Source organism: Ascaphus truei, chromosome 8 (genome assembly GCF_040206685.1).
Source record: "Ascaphus truei isolate aAscTru1 chromosome 8, aAscTru1.hap1, whole genome shotgun sequence".
Classification (NCBI taxonomy): domain Eukaryota; kingdom Metazoa; phylum Chordata; class Amphibia; order Anura; family Ascaphidae; genus Ascaphus; species Ascaphus truei.
The window spans coordinates 59,716,191-59,731,290 of record NC_134490.1 but is presented as its reverse complement, the minus strand read 5'-3'; the positions used below and the strand labels follow the sequence as shown (position 1 = coordinate 59,731,290).

At 40.7% G+C, this 15,100-nt stretch overlaps 1 long non-coding RNA gene across 1 annotated transcript in view; it reads left to right on the top strand.

Annotated features, from left to right (window-relative positions):
• LOC142500954 (uncharacterized) overlaps window positions 1-15,100 on the top strand; it is a 90,502-nt gene that overhangs the window by 8,990 nt on the left and 66,412 nt on the right. Inside the window, exon 2 of the long non-coding RNA XR_012803371.1 lies at window positions 413-484. This is a non-coding gene — a long non-coding RNA (uncharacterized LOC142500954). The remainder of the gene's footprint in view (window positions 1-412; window positions 485-15,100) is intronic.

Sequence of the window (15,100 nt, the reverse complement as noted above, 5' to 3'; positions counted from 1 at the left end):
CATTCCTATTATCTATCACTGCTGAAGACCCATTTTAATTTCTACACAACATTTCTTTGGGTTCAAATCTTTTACCAACACTGGACTCCTGCAAAGAAAGAACGCAGCAAATACATTATGGAAAGTAAAAAAAATAATGAAAAGTTGGAGTGAAGAATGTGTCATTAAAAAAGAAAGCCTGTTACACATTTCATACCAAATTGCAAATAAACATGCCTAGTAATTAACATTTTTATTAGAAAAATGACTTATGCTTGTTAAATTAACATGCATAGAGATTTCATTAATATGCAGCAGAACTTATCAGAATATAAAGCTATCAGCAGTGCAAACATATGTTCATACACACGGGCTCAGTGTATTCATGTATCCATACACAAGGACTCTAAATGCAAATTTGTCATTGATTTAGAGACCTCAAATTGCAAAAGGAAAGCAAATGAAATGAGTAAAGTTTGATGATGGGAACGCCGTCCGTCCCTAGGTAAGTAGATTCATCATCTGTTGAGTGTTTGGTGTATTGTTGATTAACAAGAAACAACTTTTGATAATTTAGGAAGTGACAAAAAGTGAAATTACGCGCAGCTCCAAGATTTATATGCTATATTATATATGTACATTTTTTTTGTAATCCTAGGGGCTTAATATATATTACAGAATGTATATGCCTGCATTTGAATTATTGTACATTTGCCAGAATGAAAGCAACTAAAAGAGGAAGTGAACGAGAAGAGGAAATTGAGATGAGAAATGGAAGCAATATTACATGGATACTTTTAATATAGGCTTGGACCTCCAAACTTTTAATTTAAAACCAGTCCACATTTTGCCAGTTCAGGTTTTATGCCAAATCTGGGCAAAATATAAACTGTAGTGTGGTTGGTTGACATGGCAGTAACTGCCTAAAAGGTAGAAAGTGTGTCCTAGATTGCAAGCTCCTTGGGACAGGCACCTAATTTCTATTGTCTCAGTTTGTCGTAACATTTCTGGACTCTTTTGTCATACTTTGTTATTGTCCTCCCTCCCGCATTATACTGCGCTGTGGAATATGTTGGTGCCATACAAATAAAAGGTAGTAATACTAATAATAACACAAAGTGTATATATATATATATATATATATATATATTGCATAGCAGAATTTAAGTAGCAACCTGATCATCAAATTAGAAAAGGTGCCCTGGATGAGTTAGGAGAAAGTTATTGTGGTTTATTGCCCTTGTATCCGCATTGTCCTTTACTCTGAATCTGTACAGTTGGCTGGCATCAGAGATGGGCGAATGTTTTTGGCGGATTTGAATAACCTCGGATCGAGCAGTTCCGTTGGTCCGCGGATTTCAGCGAATCAGTCTCAAAAGGGTGATTCGTCTTTTTTGATATTTGTTTTTTTTTAGCACTGTCGCTCCAATCAGCAGATTCCATAATCTGTTGGAAGATTTTAAGAATCCTCCAATGGATTGCGGAACCCGCAGATTGGATTCTTGAAAATCCGTGCGAATTGTATCCAATGGCGGTTTTGGATTCAACTGCAAGGATTGAAACTGGAACAATTCGTTGACAGATTTTACACAGCGGAACAGATTTTGAATGGAAAGCTTGTGAAATTCCGGAAAACAGATTTTGACAGTTTCGCCCCTCTCTTTGGCATGCAGGAAATTTTAAGACTTTAAAAAATAATTGAAAACTACTTTTATGTGTCTGTTATTTTTAAGGCTTGAACACATTAGATATATCACTGTCATTAATAAACTGGACTGATTCTATATATAGCACCCTTGCTAAATTTTGGAAAATCCCTGCATGTCAGCCCTGTAGCGGCAGGCAGTGTAGGGGGTTAAACCCTCACCAGTCGTCGGTTAATAATAATAATAATAATAGCATGTTCTTGTATAGCGCTGCTAGTTTTACGTAGCGCTTTACAGAGATATTTGCAGGCACAAGTCCCTGCCCCACGGAGCATACAATCTATGTTTTTGGTGCCTGAGACACAGGGAGATAAAGTGACTTCCCCAAGGTCACAAGGAGCTGACACTGGGAATTGAACCAGGCTCCCCTGCTCCAAACTCTCAGTGCACTTTTAAAGGTTAGAGTTGGCCCTGCCTTAATTCTAAAAAATTGCTAGATGGTCACATGGTAATGGTGTGACCAGGTTGCAACATTTATTCTGCCCAGATACTGGTGTAGAATGTTGGCCACACTCCCTGAGTATAAAAGGCGGGTATCCATCATTTTGTAGCCAGACCCCAATTACCATCGGGAGGATTCCCTTTACCATCCAAGAGTACTATAGGGAGGTCTCCAGGTTATCCTGATCTGGAAAGGACATCTTTATGTTTGTTTTTAGCATAGAGACAGTAATCCAGTTTAGGGGCTCCCAAGAAAGAAAGTGGACAGTGACTCTACTACAGGAGGGAGTAGTCTCCATCTGCAGGACTAGGAAGAGGCCTGGGTAGGCTGCTTACAATTCCTAGACTAAAGGATTTAGGTCAGTGTAAGGCAGGGTAAAAGGCTCTTAAATGGAATGAGCCACTACGTGACTCGTAGTGTGAGGAGCTGGGAGAAGACTTTCTGATATGCTATAGATGCCACATTCACAAGAGTTGTGTTCTTAATAATAATAATTAATTTTATTATGAATGTCTATGAAGAGGATGTCTTACTGTAAGTTCAATAAATTCAAGTTAAAAGTTCCTGGCGCCCTTTTATTCTGCACCACTCCTTTACCTGTAGCCTGTACGGATCCTGAAGCCTTTCCTGTTGACACAATCAGGTGAGCCACTGAGCACTAATATCTTATTTTAAGGTCACAACCCTGTTTAAAGACTGTTCTAATGACTCCCTTTTCACTGTACACCCCATCCCTCCTAGTAACTAGTAATAATAATAACAAATGTATTTCATAAAGCAATTTTCTACCAATCTCAAAGCTCTTCACAATTACAGGATAGCATGTGGTAAGCAGCACTGTATATAGGATTTCTTACAGACACAGACCCTGAGTTTGCAAGCTATGCTTTTGGCACCTGAGGCACAGGGAGATAACGTGACTTGCCCAAGGTCACTAGAAGGTGACAGTGGGAATTGAACCAGGCTCCCCTGCTTCAAACTCAGTGTTGATATTTACAGAGTCTGCGCCTTCAGCCCACAGGTAGAATGTGCATATTGTGTGAGTCAACGGCTACATTAAAATAAATAATAAAATAGAAGGTTGTGACCTTACTTTTCCAGTTTTGCACAAAACAGGGGAGTAAATGGGACCTACAGTAAGAAGTGTTTGAAAATAAGACTGATCGTATATTCAGTGCGATTGTGCTAGCGAGCGCTACAAGCACACATGCTTCATGCCTCTGAGGCCGCCCCTATTGTCCGCGCACGGACGACGGAGCACGATGGTGCGACCACGTTTTGATAAGACAAAAAATGTTGTCTTTTCAAAGGCGGCCGCGTGACGTCCGCGTCATGTGAGCGGTTCAGCCAATGAGGGCGAACCAGCTTCGTGACGGGTCTGCCACGTTTCCCCAATCTCCTGCAGCCAAGTTCACAGATCGCTAGGGCTGCAGGCGTGCGCGAGGCTATGCGCTCCGTCGCGTGCGGGCGTGCAGGTAGTAGGATCTAAGCCTAAGAATGGATGGAAGGAAATTCTTTAAGCGTGCAGCAAGTGGGGGATGGAAGACTGGGTTTGTGGCACACAGGACTGCTGATATAGAGCATGCATACATTTCTAATTAAGTGGTTTACTGGCTATGCACTTTAACCCAGGCTGTGCTTAAAAGCTGTGTAATACGACAGGCATATGATTATAGGGGCCCATGTTAAAATGGACAAGAAGCCAAAGGTGACACACTGCTCATTTGCATATCATTACCCAGAATCCCTGGCTGCAGTGGAAGCGCTGAATGAGAGATAATGGGGAAAGGCAGGATTGCAGACCTGTCTGAGACATGTGAATACAGTATACTTACAAGTGGCATACTATTTTTATTTGCTGTAACTTAACTATTGTAAGATACTATAGATATTTCCATTGTTAAAGCATACATAGCTTTCTAAATTGCTATTTTAAGATCCTTTTCCACATCTAATGCAAACACTTGCTCTTATCAGGTTAAGACTTCTCACAGCCTAAAACCAACCAATTGGGTAATCTAGAATCATATTCTGGAATCCTGTCGAAAACTGGGTCCCCAAATCCTGTTAATGTTTGCTAAATCGGCCCAGGGATCTCTGTGACCAGTTCAAGAAGAAAATGAGGCTACTTTCAGACACTATCTCCTTCTAAACCAGGGATCTTCGACTGAGCTACTGATTGAGCCACCTGTGCTGAAGCAGGGGAAATCCTGAAAACCTGCCCTGTTGTTGGCCCTTGAGGACTGGAATTGCCCAGCCCTGTTCTAAACTATTAATTCATTATATGTTTGACTAGGGTAAAGACACGCACTGCTCCTTTTTTCCAATTTTCAAGAGAAAATTCACGGCATGAACATAACACTCGCTTGTGATCTTTCTTTAAGTATGAACAAAGAGTTCCGTGACTGTTACAGCTATCTTTATAAGAGATAAGGATCAAATATATTTTTCACAGTCTTATGTGACTAGTTTCATGAAAATTGATCAGGTCTAACAAGTCGCAGTCCCAATGAAGCTAAGGTTAAAGATAATTTATACATGATATTCTTAATTTTATTCTGAGCCCTTTTATTACTATATAGGACTTTATGACTTTAAAGAAAATGTCAGTAGCGGCAAATGACATTGTACTGAATAATCTACATAAGAGGGAAAATACATTTAAAACTATTTCACAGCAGTATTGCTGTATGCTGCTGGATCTTCACTGCTGTCAACTGGGTTGTCCCCTACTAACACCGGCAAAGGGCAGTCATTTTTATGTTTTTATTCTCCATTACAACCTTGGTCACTCTCCAAATCAACCTCAGAAAATGGAAAGACATGTTCCTCACTAGTTTGACCCTGTTCTAATGAGCCTTGGGCTGCCTCCTCTGTTAATGACCATAACTCTAGAAAGTTGGGGAAATCTCTACCGAGCATTACCTCGTGGGCTAATATGGGTACTACACCCACTCGGTAATTTAGGGTACCACACTGGGTTCCAATATTTACCTCAGCTGTGGGATATTCCCTTTTATCACCATGAATGCAAATAATTTCCATTTTCTGTATATTATCTATTTTCACGTTGGGTATTACAGGTTTTGCTACTATGGTGACCATACTTCCTGAATCAAGCAGTGCTCTAGACATTTTCCCATTCAGCTTCACATAGCATAAAGGAAAATTATTACCACCATCATTATTAGTAGATCCAATACATCCACAAAATGAGTATGGTCCCATCTTTTCACCCACATTGTATTTCATGAGTTCATCTTTAAATGGGCAGTCCTTGACTGTATGACCAACCTCATTACATGTAAAACATTTTATAACATAATCTGACCCCCAATAAATTAATTTTCCAGATCTGCTATGTCTGAATGTGCCCCTGGCTCCTGGAGTAGTGTCCCTGGGATCTTGGGAATATCCCTGTTGCTCTCCAGTTTCCCTTTAACCCTGAACAGTCTTACAAGGTCTTGCAGGATCTTGGGCCTTGGAATTGCGGATTTGTTCTGCTGGAGCAGGGCGTAGGAGTTCTCCTGCAGCAACATATCTCTCCACCAAAGCAATCAGCTGGTCCACTGTAGGGGGGTCGCTTTGACTGACCCACCGACGCAGGGTAGCAGGAAGACCCCACAGAAAGCGGTCCATCACTAAAAGCTCCACAATGTGGCTGGCTGAATTAACCTCAGTGTAACAGGGGACTTATCCCTGTTCACAAATGTGCCTCTAATCCAGCAGTGTGGTGGTTAATTGCTGGTAGGCAATTAACTAACACCACCTGGCTGATTACAGGTGTTAGAAAAAGACTGCCTCTGAGACAGGAAGGGAGACTCCTGAGCACACATGTGAGCTGAACAAGGAGACAGACGTCTTGAGCCTGCCAGAAGAGACTGCACGTTGCCAGCAAGACACAAGGGAAAGTACTTCTAAACTTGGATCCTGACATTGCCTTATCGCACAAAGGTGTGGACACCAGGAGAACAAAGAAGCCTTCCTCTACAAGAAAACAGATAAGACTTTTCTTATAAGACTATTATCTATGTCTTTATTTCTATATAAATGTCCCTATGACTTGGGCCGGTGAATCGTAACCACACAGTTAAAGAGAGCTGGACTACAAGAGTACAGTATATATACTCCAAAGTGGAGCGGATTTTTTTTGCTGATTTACATGTTTGCTGTGTTTAAAGTGACAGGCGCAATAAAGCCTTATTTTAATTTCACCTTCAAACGGTCTCCTTTGCATACCTCTGAACACGTCTCTTACACTCAGGTTGAAGCCACTTTTGGGTGAAGGTGTATGGGGTCAAACATTTGGGATCTTGCAGCCTTGTCAGAGGAATACGACCATAAGTGGAACTTTTGAGCCCGTACTGTAGCAGTCACTAGTCTGGTCCTAGTTAGTACCCTGTCTCGCACCTTTCCCCTGCGGTGCGTGACAGGTTTTCAGGCAGGCTGTGAAATTTGAACTCAAAGTTTGCGACGGAGGTGTGGCCACGCCCCCGCCGGCGGTTCATCCAATGAGGGCGAACCAGCAGCGGGACGTCATGGCCATGCCCCCGCAAATCCACCATCACACCCCCTCCCGTCGCAAACGTTCCCTCTCCTCTCAGACCACAGATCGGGGTGTAGCGCTGTGCACGTGCCACCCCCCCGCTGGGTGCGCGTGCGACAGTGCTGACTGGGGGCTCACCCTTAGTCTCTTGCTGAGCAGCGATAGTGGCAGCTTGCTGTTAGGCAGCGTTCATCTGCTGCTGTGTAAAGTTAGTCTCTTGCTGTGCAGCGATAGCCTGCTGTTGTACAGCGTTAGTCTGCTATTGTACAGATGCAGACTGGATCAATACCTTGACAACTTCCTCCATGGTGAGTTTGAAGTAGTTTTATACCCTCAGATATATAGTGGGGGTTCCCGCATTCGCCACCAAATGTGACAAAATACCCTCTCTGGCTGAAGGGTTCTTGTCTGGGAGAAAGGGGAGGAAAATGTCCTGCTCAGCTAAGAATATTTTTTCTATCTAGAGATGTGCTATCAGGGACAACAAAGCATGTATACAAATGGGGGAGGAAAGATCCCTAAATGATGCACTCTACTCAACTAATCAAAATAATACATTTTTATTTAAATTCGGTAAACATTAGAAGTGATTAAAACCTAAAGGGATGTGCTGTGGGGAAATCCAATATATAGATTTCTCTGTTTGTCGAATGGTATAGGTATATTAACCCCAGAATAGCCAAACATGCTGGGTGTATCTTGCAATAAATGCAAGGTGTAAAAATTACAGCCAATCGTAAGTACAGTGTGTATACAGTCGCTGAGATAGACCCCTGTGGGGTTGTAGTATGAAATTCAGGTTACACCAAGGGGACACAACATATGTTCAATTTCAGGGTATTGAACATGTCTCTTTGGGACTTCGCGGAGGGGACATTGACAATGCCCTGCTAAGAAGGGAGGCAAGGTGGATCTTTAACCTGGGAACACAATCCCCGAATAGGTTAAATGAGGATTTCAACTACTCTGCATTTTTATAGCAACAACAATAGTTTCGTGTTCTCATGACAATGGTATAAGACATTAACCTATGATGTGAGGTGAAATAGATCTATTACAGATCTCACATGAGTTTAATGTGGTACCTTGATCTTATGCTCTATAAAAGGTATAACACACCTAACATTACATTTGTATCACTATATGTATATTGACTATGATGTTATTAGGGCATTAAGCCAAATATTGTAGCAGTAAAACAATAACAACACAAGTCATTCTTGTCTGGGAGCCTTAAAACCCACTGGGGCTATGCACTAAGCAGTGAGCTTTTGCGGCCGATTGGGAAATGTTTACTCGCCTGTTACAAAGTGAAGCCAAAAATATGCCAGATCGACCAAGCTTTCCCCCCCCCCCGCCCCCGCTATCGTGCTTAAACTTGTAAAGCGCGATAGCTGATAGAAAAAAAAACTGCTTGTAAGAGCTGCATGGAGACACTGCGTCTCCATGCACGGCTCTTACAGGTGATCGTGAAGTATAAATATACATTTTAATAATGGTGTACATGTGCAGGGAGTCTCCTGTGCTGAACCGCATTGATTTCAGCCTCAGAGACCCCCTACTTCATGAGATACAGGCCCTGTTATGGGGTGCCGGTATCCCCTGTGCTTTTAAATCTCCCGAGTCACGTAACCGGGGGATTTAAATCCTGCATGGGGGATACCGGCACCCCATAACGGGGCCTGTATCTCATGAAGTAGGGGGTACCCAAGGCTGAAACCAATGCGGTTCAGCTCAGGAGACCCCCTGCTCATGTACACTAGTATCAAAACACACATAACAATAAAAATAATTAATTACGGTAGCGGGTATCCCAGAGGGAGGGAGTCTGTCCTGTCCTAGCAATGGCCTGGCTACTACCCCCTATGAGGCTTCTGCCCTTTCTAAATACTCTGAATTTCACATAATGTTACCCCAAAGAATATTCTGCAACTCATGAACATGAATAATCAAAATCTATATAAAAATGGGGGAAATAGAAATGCAAATACTTTCCTTATGTGTGTCTGTAATGTAAAAAGTTACTACTGCAGAAAATATATTACAAAAACTCTGGTAGACTAATAAGGAATGATGCTCTACATGAAGACTCAACAGACGATTTAATGGCTTGTTTTTGTGGAAGTGAATTCATTAGAGGAAAAAAGCAGAAACAAATAAATTTCAGGTACACGAACAGGTAATCCTTCATCAGATTTGGTTTGGTGTAAGTGCGAATAATCTATGCAAGGTTAGCAGTCATAATTAAAAGAAGAAAAGATAGGATGAGAGGATTTTTTTTCACATCATTTCCGGTCATGTTATCTCTGTTGACTTTTCAATGTCTGAATCATCAGTGCATTGCAGACATTAATTCTGCCTGGCCTTGTCAGTACTGGAAACCTAACACATTAATCTGTCCATTGAAATGACGTCAACACTCAGTGTCAATTCTGTCACTGTGTGTCTCATCTATCAGCATGAATACTTCTTAAAAAAGATAATAAGATGAAACACAAAAACAGTACTGTAACAAATCAATTTCCAATAACACATATTCTTCATAGTATGTCAGGGAGGTTTCCTCAGGTCAAAGACACAAAGAAAATAGGGGAGCACAGGGTGAACAGTAATAGATGTAACTCCTGTTGGGAGTTTAACACAAAATGTGCCAGGTGAGAGAAAATACTCAAAGAACAATGGTGAGGTGCTTATGTACTTGGCTTGGTGCACAAGGGGTTAAATACCCCAGTCAAAGCACCAGCACCCAAATGCCAACAAACAATAGAGAGGTGAATGGAGATATATATATATATATATATATATATATATATATATATATATATATATATATATATATATATATATAGAGCGAATAAAGAAGAACAATAGGCACTCCGTCTGGAAATTCAAAATGATGGGTGCAAATCCTATAGAGCAGTGGTTCCCAACTCCAGTCCTCAAGGACCACTAACAGTGCAGGTTTTAAGGCAATCCTCTCATTAGCACAGGTGGCCCAATTATTGTGACTGAACCACCTGTGCTCAAGCCGGGGTACCCTTAAAACCTGCTCTGTTACTGGTCCTTGAGGACTGGGGTTGGGAACCACTGCGATAGAGAATACATAGGCAATACGATACCGTGTTTGAGATGAATATCAAGAGGCAGCACTCCAAAAGGTAGTCAAAAAGCTTTGACATCATAACCAACGTTTCGGTCCTACGTGCGGGACCTCACATCACCTTGAGAAAGGTCCCGCACGTAGGACCGAAACGTTGGTTATGATGTCTTGATAATACAAAGCTTTTTGACTACCTTTTGGAGTGCTGCCTCTTGATATTCATCTAAAACACGGTATCGTATTGCCTATATATATATATATATATATATATATTATAGCAGGTAATAAAGAACCATAGGCACTCCGTCTGAATAGAAAAATTGGGTGCAAATCCTGTACAAATAAATAGGCAATACGATACCGCACGTGGACGAATATCAGAGGCAGCACTCCAAATGAATATCAAAAATCCTGTATTATTCAACAAAACATCATATCCAACGTTTCGGTCCTCAAACGGGACCTTTGTCAAGGTGATGATTAACAGAGTGAACTAAGAACACATATAAATACCCCCCAGAAACCCCAAAATCAACAGGTGCAGCATATAAATTGATTAATACAAAAATCACATCCATAATGTTAAACCCCTGTGTCCTGTCAGTGTATCAGCCTTCTCTGCAGCTCCTGTTTACTTCCTGATATATAAAACGCATGTGCTGCACATACACCAGTAAATGGTTAATTAGCAGTGCTGCTAGTCTAAGAAACAAGTCAAATAACACTACACATCTAAAGACTACATATATGAAATGACAATGGTCTCTAGCTATAAGGCGCAAGCAGGACACACCAACTAATGAAATAAATAACTATATCAAATTAATGAATAACATTATAGGAGTCTAAATAGATGACCATATGCAGCACTTAAAATTAAAACACCCATTATCAAAGTGAGAAAACATACTAAATGTGAACATATATAATGATGTGTACTGACCAAAAGATTTATAATAAATAACTGAAATAACACAAATCATTACTGCAACTTATACTAACCATCAAAATAAATCATACGTTTGTCTATAATTTGTCATATTGGAATAGGTATTTTGTTATCAACCTAAAACACATAGAACTAAGAGTGCATCGAACAATAACAGCTGTAGCATGACCACACACCGCAATGGCAGTCATCAGCTGTCACTCAATACACATAGATAAAGTCAGTATATAACAATTAATTTCCAAAAATACCGACTTGACGTATAAAAAGTATTTCAGGTCTATCTGGTAGAACTTAATGGACATGCTGAATCATTAATAAACATAGAACATGTTATGTCATGAACTGATAATCAGAAACTACAGGGACCTGAAATACTTTTTATACGTCAAGTCGGTATTTTTGGAAATTAATTTGTTAAACCCCCTTAAGAAGGTAGTACCGGTATCTCTTTGTATTTGTTGTTTGACTTTATTTCACTCCATTTGGAAGAGAGCTCCCAGGTATTCTTTTGTTTCTAGGTTTCTTCAGGTAGCTGGCATTCTCTGTCGAGCTAGTGGCCATACTGTATGAGCACAAGAGGTTCACAAAACAAATGATCTATCCTCTTGTAGAGTGGCCATGGTTTCTGAGAGGTCAGCCAGAGGACAACCATGACAGGGCATGCTCGGCTCTTCTGTGAGTAGCCACTCCAGTGACTGCCTATCGGGTGTGGGGTGGGACCTACGAATGGGCTAACGAAGATCTTAAAACAGCCCTGCGGCCTGGCACACTACTGATATTAGCACAATAGCCATACAAAATCATTGTAGAGTATCGGAAGAGAAAGGGACAGAATGAATGCAACTTCACAAGACTAGTTGTTATAGGAGTAGTTTCTTAACAAACTAATATAGTGGGTTACATCAAATTTTGCATTTTAATTAGCGCTGCAACTTTGTGTTGATTAAATCTGCCCGTTCTGAGGCAAAGTTCACATCTGAAAGATCAGTGTCAGATATAAGAAACCAGACGAATGCTTAAAAGTGACGCGGGAGCACAAAACACTAAAGACGTTCCTTGCATGAGAATTCTGAATATGTGCATGATTTGTGTCATTTAAGGACACGTTATGTGCATTTTGGTATTTCCTGATAAACCATTTTTAATTAAAAAAGTGACCATCTGATTTACCTTTGCCCAAATTCTATATTTTAGTAGGTTTGTGACTTACTGCTACGGATCTCTGTTGAACTAGCATTATCCCCCCTCCCCCCACACATTTTCTATCGCCAGTCAAATGAACAATTTATTAGTTTATATCACGCCTAAAGTGTAAAGTGACAAGTATTTCTGTAAATTATACCACATCAATGATAACATTGTCTTAACATTACAATTCAAATGATTACTACTTTAGATATAATTCTGGAATTGATTTGGCGACTAATTTTTAGATCTTCAACTAAATATCATGACATTTTTACATCTATTTAACCCATATTGAATTAGAAAATATGTTGTATGACAAACTAAAGAAAATAATATAAGCAATATGTGATTGTACACAAATTATATTGCATATTTAAAAGAATACCGTTTTGTCTTCCAACAAAAGCATACACAAACCCATTCTAACGTTGAATTTAACTAAATTATTCTTAATTGTTTTTTTATTATTATAATTTCTTAGAAGTTCGAGCCAATACATAACTGTGCGTTTTATACACATAAGAAAGAATCATATTAATTGAATGATCGGAAAAGCAGCTTAATGTATTGCATCTCTATTAAATTCTCTTTTCTTTTGTGAGATAAAAAAAAACTTTTTCTTCCTTTAAATGCAAATCTTTTAGTGTAACACTGTGCCTAATCTACTACAACTAATTAATCTGTTAGAGCTGATGAAATGTTACCTCTGCATTTTTTTTTGTTCCTTGTATACAATTATTGTAACAGTGGTGAATAAATCAATATTCCCAATCCAACTGTAAAAAACAATCAAGAAAAGCAGCGCTTCTCTGGGAAAAAATACCAAATAATATTTATTAACTCTGTCTCAAGCCACAGCAGAGCCTAATACCATTCAAGCATTTTCTGCAAGTGTAATAATAAGCAAACTCAAATACATGATGAAAGTGGCACATGCCAATAATGTCACCATTTTACACAGCAGAGTAATTGAAGGATTTAATGAGAAACAAACCAATAAAAATAAATAGACCATGCTAAAGGAGAAGAGACAGATCTGAAATGGAAGTTGCTCCATTGTGAGTTTAGCATTTGCATGGTTTGACCAATAAAATATTTGGATAGTGCTACTGGCACTTAGAAAGCAGTTTTTAATGGCTTCAGTATCTAAGAGACCTGCAATGCATTGTAATATTGTAAACCCCTAGACCTTTGAATGTGTTATGTTACTTTTTATGCTATACAGTAGGGGTGCTCAAGCCCTCCCCCCCCCAACAGATTAGGTTTTACTGATATCCCAGCTTCAGCACAGGTGGCTCAATCAGTCCCTGCTTCAGCACAGATGGCTCAATCAGTCCCTGCTTCAGGGAGCCTCTGATTGAGCCACCTATGCTGAAGCTGGGATATCCTTAAAACCTGACCTGTTGGAGGGGGGGGGGGGGGGGAGGCTTGAGGACTGGAGCTGCGCACCACTGCTATACAGTACCTTAATTTAATTGAAATTAAGAACAATTTTCTAGGAAATTCAAATTTGTCTGTGCTCCCCAACTAGGAATGTACCGTATGCAGAAATAAACATATGATCAGTCTTCTCCTTTGTGTCAAGAATACATTTTGGATGTATGCCATAAATAGTTGAATATTAGCCAGAATGGTGTGACAGAGAGAAGAATGGCAGAGAATTATACTGAAATTCCACCACAATGTTGACTTAGAATAAGCCTAATTTGAATTAATGTTCATGAAAAAAAAAAAAAAACATTTAATAAACAAAACTGTCAGACGTTGCGGAAATATGAAACCAAATCTCCCTATTTATCAGGAAAATTATGTGTATTGTTTCTGCTTTTTCCTTGAACAATGCACACCAACTGCAGCTATAGAAATCTCACTCGTAATTTCAGAGCTCTCTGATTGCTAGAAGTGGGGCAGGAGCAGATGAAGGTAACTGAGTTCCTTCACAGCCCTGGTCCCTAAGGCTCCACCTCTGAGTCACTAGTATGGTGTTGCCTGCATTGATGGATGGGTGCCCCAAGTACAAAACACTACCTGGATGGTCCTGGAACATAACTGAGCACAGAGCATATTTGAACACAAGTATATTGTTTTATATTAAAGAAGCTCATTCCCTGGGCCTTTTGGACAGGCAGGAAGTGCACATAGGGTTGCCAGGTGACCGGTTTTGAACCGGACAGACCGGTATTTTTCCCCTGCCTCTGGTAAAAAATGAGAGGTAAGTCATTCAACACCAGGGCCGCAGACAGATTTCCCTGGGGCCAGGACTAGAGTTACGACTGGTGCCCCCTCCATGTCTTGCGAGCACCCCGCATTTCACACCTCACAAGCCCCCTCAATTTCCCCCCGTTTCTCCATGAATTTCTCTCCCCTCCATCTCACTCCTCCATCTCACTCCCCCCTCTCTCCTCTCACCCCCTCCATCAATTACCCCAATCTCACTCAATCCCTTCCCCCAGCATGTATTTCTCTCCCTTCTGTCTCACTCTTACTCCCTCTTTTCCTCACTCTCTCCTCTCACTCTCCCCCCTCTATCAATTATCTCACTCAATCCCCCCTCCTCACACTCATTCCCCCCCCCCATCCCGACACAGATAACACCCCAAAATACATACCAAAAAAACCCACCCCCAAATGCATAATACAAAAAGAAAACCACCCACCCCAAATACATATAAAAGAAGCACCCCACCCCCAAATACATATAAAAGAAGCCCACACAAACAAAATACATATAACAGAAGCACCCCCCCGCCCAAATACATATAAAAGAAGCTTCCCTACCCCCAAAATACATATCAAAGAAGCTCCCACCCTCCAAATACATATACAAGAAGCCCCCCCCAAATATATATAAAAGTACCCCACCCCCAAATGCGTATATAAAAAAAACACCCCCCAAATACATTTAGCTACTGTACCTTGGAGATGGTCGTGGCCGGGACCAGCAGTCGGAGGAGAGCTGGGGCCCGGCGACGAAAAGACCGGCAGCTGGGCCCTGCCAGATTTCAGGAACCTGTCCTGGCTCTCCCCCCCAGTCAGTTGCCCTGTTCAACACATTGAACATTGATTGATTGAACAACTCATTGATATTCCCAGCACAATACATGTGGCAAATATTAAACGCTTTCTTTACCCATTGCATAGAGGATAAGTGCAATCTGCTTGCACGAGGATGTGGACGATTTGGCAG